General features: G+C 40.2%; 1 protein-coding gene across 5 annotated transcripts in view; it reads right to left on the minus strand.

Annotated features, from left to right (window-relative positions):
• PRKN (parkin RBR E3 ubiquitin protein ligase) overlaps positions 1 to 11,857 on the minus strand; it is a 1,411,643-nt gene that overhangs the window by 1,099,882 nt on the left and 299,904 nt on the right. The window contains exon 1 of one of the 5 annotated variants that reach the window (XM_016956748.4): positions 6,296 to 6,757. The exons of 3 other annotated variants lie outside the window; for them this stretch is intronic. The gene's annotated coding sequence lies outside the window, so the exon portion shown is untranslated. Of the gene's footprint in view, positions 1 to 5,725; positions 6,260 to 6,295; positions 6,758 to 11,857 lie in introns of those variants that run through there. One more of the 5 variants, XM_009452353.5, reaches the window with a different exon arrangement.

Raw genomic sequence — 11,857 nt, forward strand, 5'->3', positions numbered from 1 at the left:
ATGCTAGTAAACAACACCTCTTCAAAAACAATAGGATTCTACTTCCTTCACTTCTGAATGTTTCTGAAATCGAAGATGCGGCAGAACCATCAATTCCAGGTTCACCTTGCCGGCAACCCTGCGTAATAGACAGCGTAGCTGCAATTGGCTGTGCCTACGCAAAAATAGCCAACTGGGGAAAGTTATTTGGACTGGTAACACTAGAAACTATTTAAATTTTAACATGAGTTAAATGTTAAAACACCACTTTGTTTAAATGTGTTCAAACAGAAGACACAATGTGGCACTGAAATGCAGCAATTGTGTGGAGGCAATCAAGTATCACAGGGCAGATAATGAATTCAATAAAGGCAGCTAAAATTGCCAAATCTTCAACAGGTAGAAACAGATCGTGTGAAGAGTATCACTCATGTATCTAAATATCTTTATGGTGAAAGCTTCCTACTTTAAGAGTAGCTGTTCAACACTTAGTGATATGTGATTAAGAGGTAATTAAGAAGTTAAGAAGGCCAGGCTCATGGCTCACACCTGTAATCCCAGCACTTTGGGAGGGTGAAGCGGGTAGGTCACAAGGTCAACAGATCATGACCATCCTGGCCAACATGATGAAACCCGTCTGTACTAAAAATACAAAAATTAGCTGGACCTGGTGACACCCATCTGTAGTCCCAGCTACTTGGGAGGCTGAGGCAAGGGAATCGCTTGAACCCGGGAGGCAGAGGATGCAGAGAGCCCAAATCGCGCCACTGCACTCCACCCTGGTGACAGAGTGAGACTGTCTCAAAAAAAGTTAAGACAACCTCAAATTTAAATAAAGAAATGTATTTTTAGAATATATTATTCAGACTATTCTGACTAATGGGAGATCTTCATAGGTAATACTCAGCAACACTCGTTAATAGGCATCTCTCCATTTGAAAGACTGCAAAACGCTGAATTCTGTTGTTTAGTGCACTGAATTTTAATCATTTAAAAATTGTGATGTCTTTAAATCAGGCATGCCATCTCCAGTTCTCAGTGGCTCCACTACTTTCCAATATTTGACCTCCAATATCATGCTTTAAAATACCGGCCTGGCACTTGTGGACATTTGTGCTAATGGCCCTTGGTTTCCATTTATACCACTGCCATAACAATGACAAAATTGTCGAGGGTGAGTATTTGTTTGCACATTCTGTCCTATTTTCCTAAATAATATATTTTTTAAATCCTCATTTAAGTGCTTTCCATATTTTCCCACCATTTGAATCCCCCAGACCCCACCCCTACCTGGTGACATTCAAGATAATCGTAGCAGAGCAGCTTTAGCTGTCAAGAAGTCTGTCCTCTGCTAAGAGGTGGTAAGGATGGTTAATTATTCTGATCAAGTCTATTCGGTCTGTGCCAAGAAGAAAACTATGTTTCTGGAGGTAGGATGGAAGCGAAGTCACTAGATTTCCTTCCTTCTCCTTTTCATATGCCTTACAAGTTGCTGAGTAAGTATATTTTATTTGGAAGCATTTTGATAAATTCAATTAAACCTGCTGCCAGGCTGTAAGAATTTTTCTGTGTGTAGTTTGTGGGCAGAACATCATCAATCAGTTTTCTCCACCATTTTTGGTTTCTAGACTATTCCTGTAGTTAAATAAAAAGTATATTTACTATATACTCAAATTATTTTCTTTCTGCTCTTTTTCTTAATAACTTACCTACTTACTGACACGTGATTGGGGACAGACAATATTTTACATTTCTACAAAGCATTTTATCTCATTTTTCTATTTCTAAAATGAAAATTTGAGTAAAGATGTACATCCTTAAATTCTGTACATAGAAAATATACTAAAATGAATCAACTTAATAATCAATTAAAGAAATTTTTTATTTAAAAATGGATGAGAATGTGTTTGAAATATATGGTTCAGTCTTACAACTAAACACAAAGCAGTTCTCCGAACTAAACAGCTATTTTAAATCTATAGATCTTCTGCTCCAGCATCCTAACAGCTGGAGGAAATTACAGTCCAGAGAGACATGTGCATAATTTGAATTAAACAGATGCGGGCTGTGAAGACAATCAAACAACACAGGGTAAGAGATGCAAACAATATTACTGAAACTCCAAGGAGTTTTTATTTTTTATTTTCATAATGATGGCAAATGTGGCCATAGTTGTGATACAAACTACCTACCCATCCTAGTAAAAAGTCGTGACTTTTTTTCAAAAGTGCAAAAGGAAACATGCCAAATTCTAAATCAAAGCCAGGACAGGGCCATCTCTGTATTTTTCCATTTATAGCACTCTTGATGCCACGCGTTGACTGTGAGCTAGGGGTCGCTGCCTTTCCTGCCCCCGGCAGCCGGGCATCCCCTGAGGGGATCTGCATCCTGCAAAACACGCCAGGCCACTCACACCATCACATGCCGGCAGCTGTGGGGGCAGAAGACTGAGGAAGAGTGAGAGATGACCAGAAGCTGAAGGGAGACATATGTAAAGTAGAAAAGGAGTAACTTAAATGTCATTTTCTGATTCAAAATATGAGTGACCTGCTTTAATGAGCAAAAACCTGCGTTTAAAGCCACAAGTAGTTCAAACACTGAGGGCCAGATGGTACCCTTTGAAATTAAAGCGCTCTCAAATCGAACATAGCAGGGAACCTCCCTGTGCCTGACTGTGTAACAACACTTCTCCCAGATAATGTCCGTTAACGTTTATGGCTTTCGGTTTCTAGCTCAGTTCATGAACGTGTTTACGGGTCTTCTGTTGAGAAATCAAGAGTTAGTGTTCACGTGGCAGGTTTTCCAAGACCTAAGTGTGAACGTGATCATCACATTTCTTCCACCTCTTCACCTTCATAGTAGACATATAGACAAGCATTTGGAAAAATGCCTGAGGGTTCTGTAAATAGCTAAACATTTTACCACATGACCCGGCAATTCTACTCTAGGTATATGCCCAAGAGCAGTAAAAACACAGGCCCACACAAAAGCCTGCACACAAATATTCATGGTAGCATCATTCACGATACTCAACAAGTAGAAACAACCCAAATGTCCATCAACTCATTAGTGGATAAATAAAATATGGTACATACATACAATGGAATACTATTTGGCAATAAAAATGAAGTGCAGATTCATGCTATGACATAGATGAAACTTGAAAACATTCTACTAAGTGAAAGAAGGCAATCACAAAAAGATATATATTGTGTAATTCCATTTATATGAAATGTCCACAATAGACAAATCCACAGAAAGTAAATTAATGGTTGCCAGGAACTGAGAAAAGGGAATGACTGCTACTGAGTATGAGGTTTTCTTTTGGGGTTGATGAAAGTGTTCTGAAATTGATTGTGGTGGTGGAGTGAAAACGCTCCCAAGATACTAAAAACCATAGAATGGTATGCTTAAATGGGTGAAGTGCATGGCATGTGGACTGCATATCAACAAAGTTGAGGCCAGCACTCAAAGAGATTGCAGAACAAGAATTGGAGTGTTCCTGGAGCTTCAGATGTAGGCTCCACGAAAAAGTGATGAAGAGAGAGGGACAGACAGTGTGTGTGTGTGTGTGTGTGTGTGTGTGTGTGTGTGTGTGTGTTGAGGGGGGGATGGCTGGAACCTGTGGAAAACACCCATTAGGAGGGCAGAGGCACCCAGTGGCTGATGGTGTGCACGGTTCCTGCACACTCATGAAGGAATCCAAGCACACCCAGGGCACTCCTGCCTGCACCAGGGGAGCTGCAGGGAGGGCTCCTGTCAGCAGACCACTGCAGCCCCCAAAGGCCCCTTCTCAGGAGGAGGGGAGGGAGAAGCCAGCTAGAATCATCTGCGAGGGTGTGGGGCACCAGGACAAGGACCCACCCTGTACCCAGTCCCACCCCCCAACCCTGGAGGTGTCTCAAACTGGGAAGCAGGCACAAGGGAACATACAGGTAGGCAAGGCAAAGAACCAGAGACAAAGCCCATTCCTTCCTTAGGCTCCAGGCAAAGCAGGTGCAAGCAGGGGCGGCAGGGGTGGGAGGGGTGTTGGTAAGAAGATCCAATACCAAATTAATTTCGACGTTCGTGTTATTGTCTTGGCTTGGATGTTCTAATTACATCCTTAAGACTATGTCTGTGACTTCTAGTACCTGTAAGGAAGTTTGTTAAAGAGTGAATAAAAATGTCAGGGGACCTTCTGATATCCCATCCAGGAACAGGGAAAAATTGCTCTTCCTCAACAAAAGGCTGGTGAGAGATGAAAATAGTTTTGTTTTGATTATATTGCAAAGTGTTCAACTTTATTATAAGATGTGTGATTAATAATAATAGCTAAAATCAACTGAGCTTAAGAAGACGTTTACATGCATGTGGTCAGTCCTCACAAAAACACTATGAGGTGTATAAATAAATAAATGTACAAGAATAAGACATTTACTATTCTCATTGCTCAGATGAAGAAACTGAGGCACACTAAGGTTGAGCCAGCAGGTGCAGGGTCACAAGCTGGAACCCAGGAAGTTGGTTCTGCAGCCCAGTCCTAGCCCTGGAACTCCACAGTGCCCACAACGCTCCCAAGTGAAATATATGATGGAGCATCTATGGGAGGTGAGGTTAGGGGGATTTTACTTTTTGAAAAATGCTTTTTGGTATTTGAAATATTCTCATATAAACATCCATGACCTATAAGGACAGAGGGAGAGAGACAGACACAGAGACAGAGCCAGAGACAGGGACAGGGACAAGGACAGAGAAAGAGAAAGAGAAAGAGAGAGAACCATTTTAGAAAGTTGCTGGACCAGGGAATATTTTGCACAACATGAAATGATTACTTATTATCCTCCCTCCTGATTTGGGAAAATTTTGGAAAATTACAGTGGAAAGCAGCAGCCCCCAACCTTTTTGGCATCAGGGACTGGTTTCGTGGGAGACAGTTTCTCCACAGACTGGAGCAGGGAGATGGTTTCAGGATGATTCAAGTGCATTACATTTATTGTGCACCTTATTTCTATTATTTGTACATTGTAATATATAATGGAATAATTATACAGCTCACCATAATGTAGAGTCAGTGGGAGTTGTGCGCTTGTTTTCCTGCAACTAGGTGGTCTCATTGGGAGCGATGGGCAACAGTGACAGATCATCAGGCATTAGATTCTCATAAGGAGCGTGCAACCTAGATTCTTCACGTGCACATTTCACAATGGTGGGTGGGGGGGGACTCCTGGTGTAAAGCATTATGTTTAAAATACCATAGCCTGAGATCAAAATTTTAGGCACAAATTTAATCACATTGAATCCTTTGTCTTCTATTAGTTAAAAGGTTGTCCTGCTGCCATCTTGGAATGAGTGTAAGTTGGAAAATCTAGATCCGAGGGTTTCACATCTGAGCATGCATAACAGTGCCCTGGAGAGCTGCTAACAGTGCAGATTGCCTGCATCCAGCCAGCAGAGTCAGGGAGATTTCAGGGGAGCCCCTGCCCAGTGGAACTCTTAAAACTGCATTTATAACAACTTTCCCATCTCCATTCTAGGAGATTCGGATACAGACAGCCCATGGCAAATGTTCTGAGGAGTAATATGGTATTATTTTTAAAAGCTAACACCCATAAATACTACATTAAATTAAAATTCAGGGATGAATGAAGGACTTGTAGCTATGACTCTGTAGCTCAGAGACATAAAAAGTGTAAGAAGCAAAATTATTACTCACTAAGAGATAAGCAGGAAAAAGATGGGGACACTTAGAGTTTTAACGGCTTACCTCTTTTGTAGAGCCAGAAAAGTCAGCAGCGGTTGGAACTCTGGTAACAATACAGTTTTGGTCTTCTACTTATGTACTCTCTTCTCTATTACTAAATTTTAAAAACCAGAACAGCAAACCTAAACCAAGCGATACAGTCGAGCTCAAAGAAAGACTGAGCTCAAATGCCTTAGGTCTGCCCCAAGAGAAGCTAGCATTGAACTCACACATCCTCCCTGTGAGCACAGGCTTGCCAGCCACAGCTCACCACCGCTTTCTTATGACCCAAACTCATGTCCAGAGATCTCTGATTCTCCTTGACAGACCTCCAGGTAATCATTAATAATTGACAGGAAACAGGCTTACTTGGAAATCTTATTATGCACGATGTTTATCAATGACCCTCCATCAGGACGGAAGCAACAGGCAGCACCTGCGTGGTTGTTTTGTGCCAGGCACTCTCTGGGTACTTGCCTAACATTATTTTATTTACCCTCACAGCGCCCTGAAAATCAGATGTTATCCTGATTTTTATTATCCCTGTCTTCTCAAGTAAAGAATCTAGGCTGTTAAGAAAATTAACTAATTTACCTGCCATCCCGTGAGACACAGATGATGGAGCTAAGACCCAGGGTGGTTCCTTGTGACTTTCAACTTTCCCTTTGATATTTTGGCCTCTCTTAATTTAGCTACATGAAATGTTAACCTATTATGTACTCTTAGTTCAATTTTTTGGTTTATGTGTAATCAGAAATGACACAATATGGCACCTTCTCAATGAGTCCATCAATTCATATCATTGTCTATTAACTCAGGATGGCTAGCTACTCATTAACAAATGTCTACCAAATTCCTCCACGGCCTTGCTAGATAGTATAAATAAACAGGAGAAGAACAACACATTACAGGAAAACAGCGACAGTCTACTGCAAACAAGGAGAATCAAGTAAGTAAGGCAAAGACACTAAAGGACTCAGGAACATCATTACATAATGTTGACCAGTAACTATTAATATAATGTAATATGAAATAGGAATGCAAAGGTACTGACTGAAGGAGCTACAAAATTAAGAGATATTCTACTAAACTATTAAAGTATGTATTCTATTTATAAAATAAAAATAATTTATCTAAATAAGTTAAATAGGAAGTAATATCTAATTTCAGCAAGGAAAGCTTATCTTCAAGTTTAGATGAGGTCCTTAATTACAAGTAACTATCACATATGGCTGCTCTGGGACCCACAATTTGAGCTGAGCAGCAGATTATGGTTTGCCACTGGGAATTCTTTAGTCTTGTCCAGGAAAGATTCTTAGAATCTGCATAATGGAAACAGTTACTAAGACACCATGTATGTATGCTTTACTTGCTAACTTCAAAGAGTTCTAGAGTTCTGTTTTCATATTTTCTGACTTATTTTGTGTTAGCATGAAAGTATATTTAGAAAGAAGGGCTACTTAATAATATTTCTTTAATCAAATTCTTCATATAAAAACTTCTGGTCCAAATACCATTTCTGCTAGAAAAATTTACCTGCCCCTAGTATACAACAGTAACATTGCTGTCAAGCCAGTGATGCATCATTGATAGAAATGCATTGGCCACAGCATCAAACAGCATCACATGGTAGTTTTTATGCCACTGCACATGAGCTGACAGCCTTACTTGGGTCTTGCATGTAGAGCTCTCACAGGGCAGGGAAGGTCCAGAATACAGCAGGTTTGACTGCACATCCCAATATTAGTGGTACTTTTAAAAAATGACTTTGGGTCAGAGAGTTCTTTACGAGTAAGAACTGGGGATAACTGAGAGGGCTCAGGTATCTGCTACTTTTAAAAATGGCTTATAGGACATTAAGAGTCATAAGAAGGAGGCTGGGTGCGGTGGCTCACGCCTGTAATCCTAGCACTCTGGGAGGCTGAGGTGGGCGGATTGCCTGAGCTCAGGAGTTCGAGACCAGCCCAGGCAACATGGTGAAACCCTGTCTCTACTAAAATACAAAAAAAATTAGCTGGACATGATGGCGTGCACCAGTAGTCCCAGCTACTTGGGAGGCTGAGGCAAGAAAATTTCTTGAACCCAGGAGGCAGAGGTTGCAGTGAGCCGAGATCGCGCCACTGCGCTCCAGCCTGGGCGACAGAGCAAGACTCCAAGAGACCAAAAAAAAAAAAAAAAAAAAAAGCATCATAAGAAGGAAAGTAAAAATGATTATTCTTCTAGTCGCTTTCTGGATTCTTTGCCTTTCATTGCTTCTATAGTACATATTAATATTACAAAGAAATCTGAATTGGAATAGACAATCATTTCCCTTACATATAAAAATGTAACTGAATAAAGACATTACCCTAACCATCCTGGGGTTACATTCCTAGATACTCTTGGATTCCATCTACACCTTCTCAACTAAGCACTTACAGATTTCTGGCTTTATATATGTACACATCAGTAACCAGAACTAAGTGTTGAGGAATGAACAACAAGGAGATGACAGAGTGACTAACTCTGGCCATGATGAAAATGGCAGATCTAAGATGGAAATTATACTAGGAAATTCCCCAATCCTAGAAATACAGTTGGCCTTCCTCCCTCCCTCCCACCTTCCCTCCTTCCTTCCCTTTTCCTCTTTCATTTTTTATTTCCTTTGTAAGACATCTAGACAAAGTTTAGGTGCTATATAACTCAGGGACAATCTTCAGCTTCATTGTGTGAGATTTTATTCATGATTGCCTTATCACACACAATGACAGGGAGTAGGAGAAACCTCATTTGAGTATATAATCTGCTGAGTGTGATGCAAATGTCAGTATCTGTGGTATCTTTGCAGTTACAACCCACTGGTTTCCTCTATTCTCTTACCACTTAGAGGTGAATTTCTAATTCTAGGAACTGGTCGTCATCAGAAATTGATGAAGACTTCAAGACGTTAAATCAATTCAGCCACTGCTACATGGTACCTTATAGAAGAGACCATTAATTATACTAAATAATGTCTATTCATTTATTCAACAAATATTTATCCAGTGCCCACCCACTGGATAAAAATAATCACCCTGAGTGTTTAGATGAATGCCTAATGACAAAGATGATGCTTATGCCATTCTAAAAGTGATGAATTGAACTGAACATTTATTTCCACACAAAAACCTACACACAGGTGTTTATAGTAGCTTTGTTCATAATTGCCAAAGTTTGGAAGCAACCAGCGTGTCCTCATAGGGTGAACAGATAAATAAACTGTGGTACATTCCATTCAGACAATGAAACGCCATTCAATGCAAAAAAAGATATATGTGACCAAGCCATGAAAGATACAAAAGAAACTTAAATGAAGATTACCAAGTGAAAGAAGGTGATATGAAGAGGCGACTTTATGATTCTATCTATAGGACATCCTGGAAAAGGCACAACTATAAAAAGGGTAAACAGATCAGCGGTTGCTCAGGGTAGAGGGAAGAAATGGGTGATGAGGTAGAGCACAGAAAATCTCTAAAGCAGTGAAAAGACTGCACAATCCTACAGTGTTGGATCCATGTCATTAAACATTTGTCCAGGCCCTAGAATGTACAACACCAAGAGTGAACCCTAATGTAGAGGACTGGCTCTGAGTGACAATGATGTGTCAATGACCAGTTGTAAGAAACGTACCACTGGGGGTGTGCCGGGCGTGGTGGCTCACGCTTGTAATCCCAGCACTTTGGGAGGCCGAGGCAGGTGGATCACTAAGTCAGGAGTTCAAGACCAGCCTGGCCAAGATGGTGAAATCCCGTCTCTACTAAAAATACAAAAAAATTAGCCGGGTGTGGTCGTGGGGGCCTGTAATCCCAGTTACTCAGGAGGCTGAGGCAGAGAATTGCTTGAACCCGGGAGATGGAGGTTGCAGTGAGCCGAGATCACGCCACTGCATCCCAGCCTGGGTGACAGAGCAAGACTCTGTCTCAAAGAAAAAAAAGAAAAGAAAAGAAAAGAAATGTACCACTGGCGGATGGGGGTGGGAATGTTGATAGTGGGGAGGTTGTGTGTAAGTGAGGGAATGAGGTTGAGAATTTTCCACAATTTCCACACAATTTTGCTGTGAACCCAGAACTGCTGCTCTAAAAAACAAGTTTCATTAATTAAAAATCAAATTGCTGCTTTCAAGGTTCATGGTTCACAGCCACATAGGAGATGGGTGTCTTAGCCTCATGTAAGGTGGAGAATTAGAACTAAAATCCTTATGTAGAATGGAGTCCTAGAAAACCAATGACTTTCGTTAAAGGATGGACTAGAAAAAAAAAAATCTACCCATCAGAACAGGTAGAAGAGAAGAAAACTTATTGACCTGATACTAGACCTTACATTTGATGGTTTGTAATCAGAGATCTGCTCTTCCTTCGATAAAAGGTTTAACCTTATACTATTTATATAGTCCATTTTCCACAACGCTGAAAAATAAACATAAAAAAGTAGTTATACACTGCATGCCAGAGACAAGCTTAAAACTATGGTGAAGAGACACACTGCCAGCCTGCCACGAAGCAGCCCCACAAAGCCCAAGAACTCACATTCTAACACAGAAACCTTGTGAAAATATAATTTCCAAGGGAGAGAAGCAATACCCCCAGTCACCATCAGGATTAGTTACCTAAGAACCACAGACACAGAATTTTGTACAGATATCATTAAATTACTATTTTTCAAATGATTAGAGACTTAATGGAAGAACATTGAAATATAAAACAAGAGCAGGATTCCATCAGAAAAGCCAGTGACATTGGAAAAAGAATCACATAGAAAACCCATCAATGAAATATCCATTCTTTGAATGCCACTGGGAATGCAAAATGGCCCAAAAATGGTACAACTTTGAATATACAACTAAGGGTGAAAGAAAGGTATGATTAAATTACCTGGAATGCAGCACAAAGAGATAAAGTGATGAAAAACTTAGAGAGGAAGTGAGAGGTACTGAAAAAGGAATAAAAAGTCCAACGTATAATGAACTTATATTCTAGAATTAGAGGAAAATGCAAAAGGAAGAGAAGCAATATTTGATGACACTGGTGTATATTTTTCTAGAACCGATACGAATGTTCTCATACAGGAATCACAGTGAATACGGAAAGAAAGCCAAAGCTGAATGCATGGATGTGATAGCGACTAACCACAAAGATTTGAAATGATTTCTAAAGCTGCAAGAGAGAAACAGATTACCTCCAAAAATACTGCAAGTAGACTCACAGCATACTTACCAGTAGCAAAGATAAAAGCTATACGCTATGTCTTCAAAGGACTGCAAAAGAATAATCTCAATATAGAATTATCTTTCCTGTAATTCAGAAAATCAGACAAGTTATTCCTAAAGAACAACAAGGTGGGTGATGTGAAATGCCTTGTCAGATACCACAAATTATAATAAAACTATAGTAATATAACAACGTAGTATTGGTGCAGGGAAAGACAAATAGACAAACAGAACAGAGTAGAGGGTTCAAAATAGATCCAGGTACACATAGAAGCTATATATACGTCAAAGGTGTCCTTATGAGGCATGACTATTCAATCATGGGAATACACAAAAGGTGATCCCTGTGAAGAAAATAAAATAAAACTGGATCTTGCGCGGACAGCACATGTACACAAAGATAAATTCCAGTTGTTAAAGACCTATATTTAAAAACTAATTTTCTTTTTTCTGAGACAAGGTCTGGCTCTGTCACCCACGCTGTAATGCAGTGGCACAATCTCAGCTCACTACCACCTCTGCCTCCTGGGCTCAAGCCATCCTCCCACCTCATCCCCAAGTAGCTGGGATTACAGGTGCACCAGCTTGCCTGGCTAATTTTCATATTTTTTTGTAGAGACGGGTTTCACCATGTTGCCCAGGCTGGTGTTAAACTCCTGAGCTCAAGGGATCCGCCCACCTGGGCCTCCCAAAGTGCTGGGATTACAGGCATGAGCCACCATACCCAGACAAAAACCAAAACTTTAAAATGTATACAAAAATATTCTTTAAAAATATTCAAGGCCACAACATAGGAAAACTTTCACATTAGACACAGAAGATACAAATCATAAACAAAGATGAAGTAAGTTTTCCACATTAATGTGGGAAATCTTACACATCCAATAACAGCATCAAAGTTAAGGAGACAAACCAGAGGTTGACAGGTTATT

Source organism: Pan troglodytes, chromosome 5 (genome assembly GCF_028858775.2).
Source record: "Pan troglodytes isolate AG18354 chromosome 5, NHGRI_mPanTro3-v2.0_pri, whole genome shotgun sequence".
NCBI classification, from domain to species: Eukaryota; Metazoa; Chordata; class Mammalia; order Primates; family Hominidae; genus Pan; species Pan troglodytes.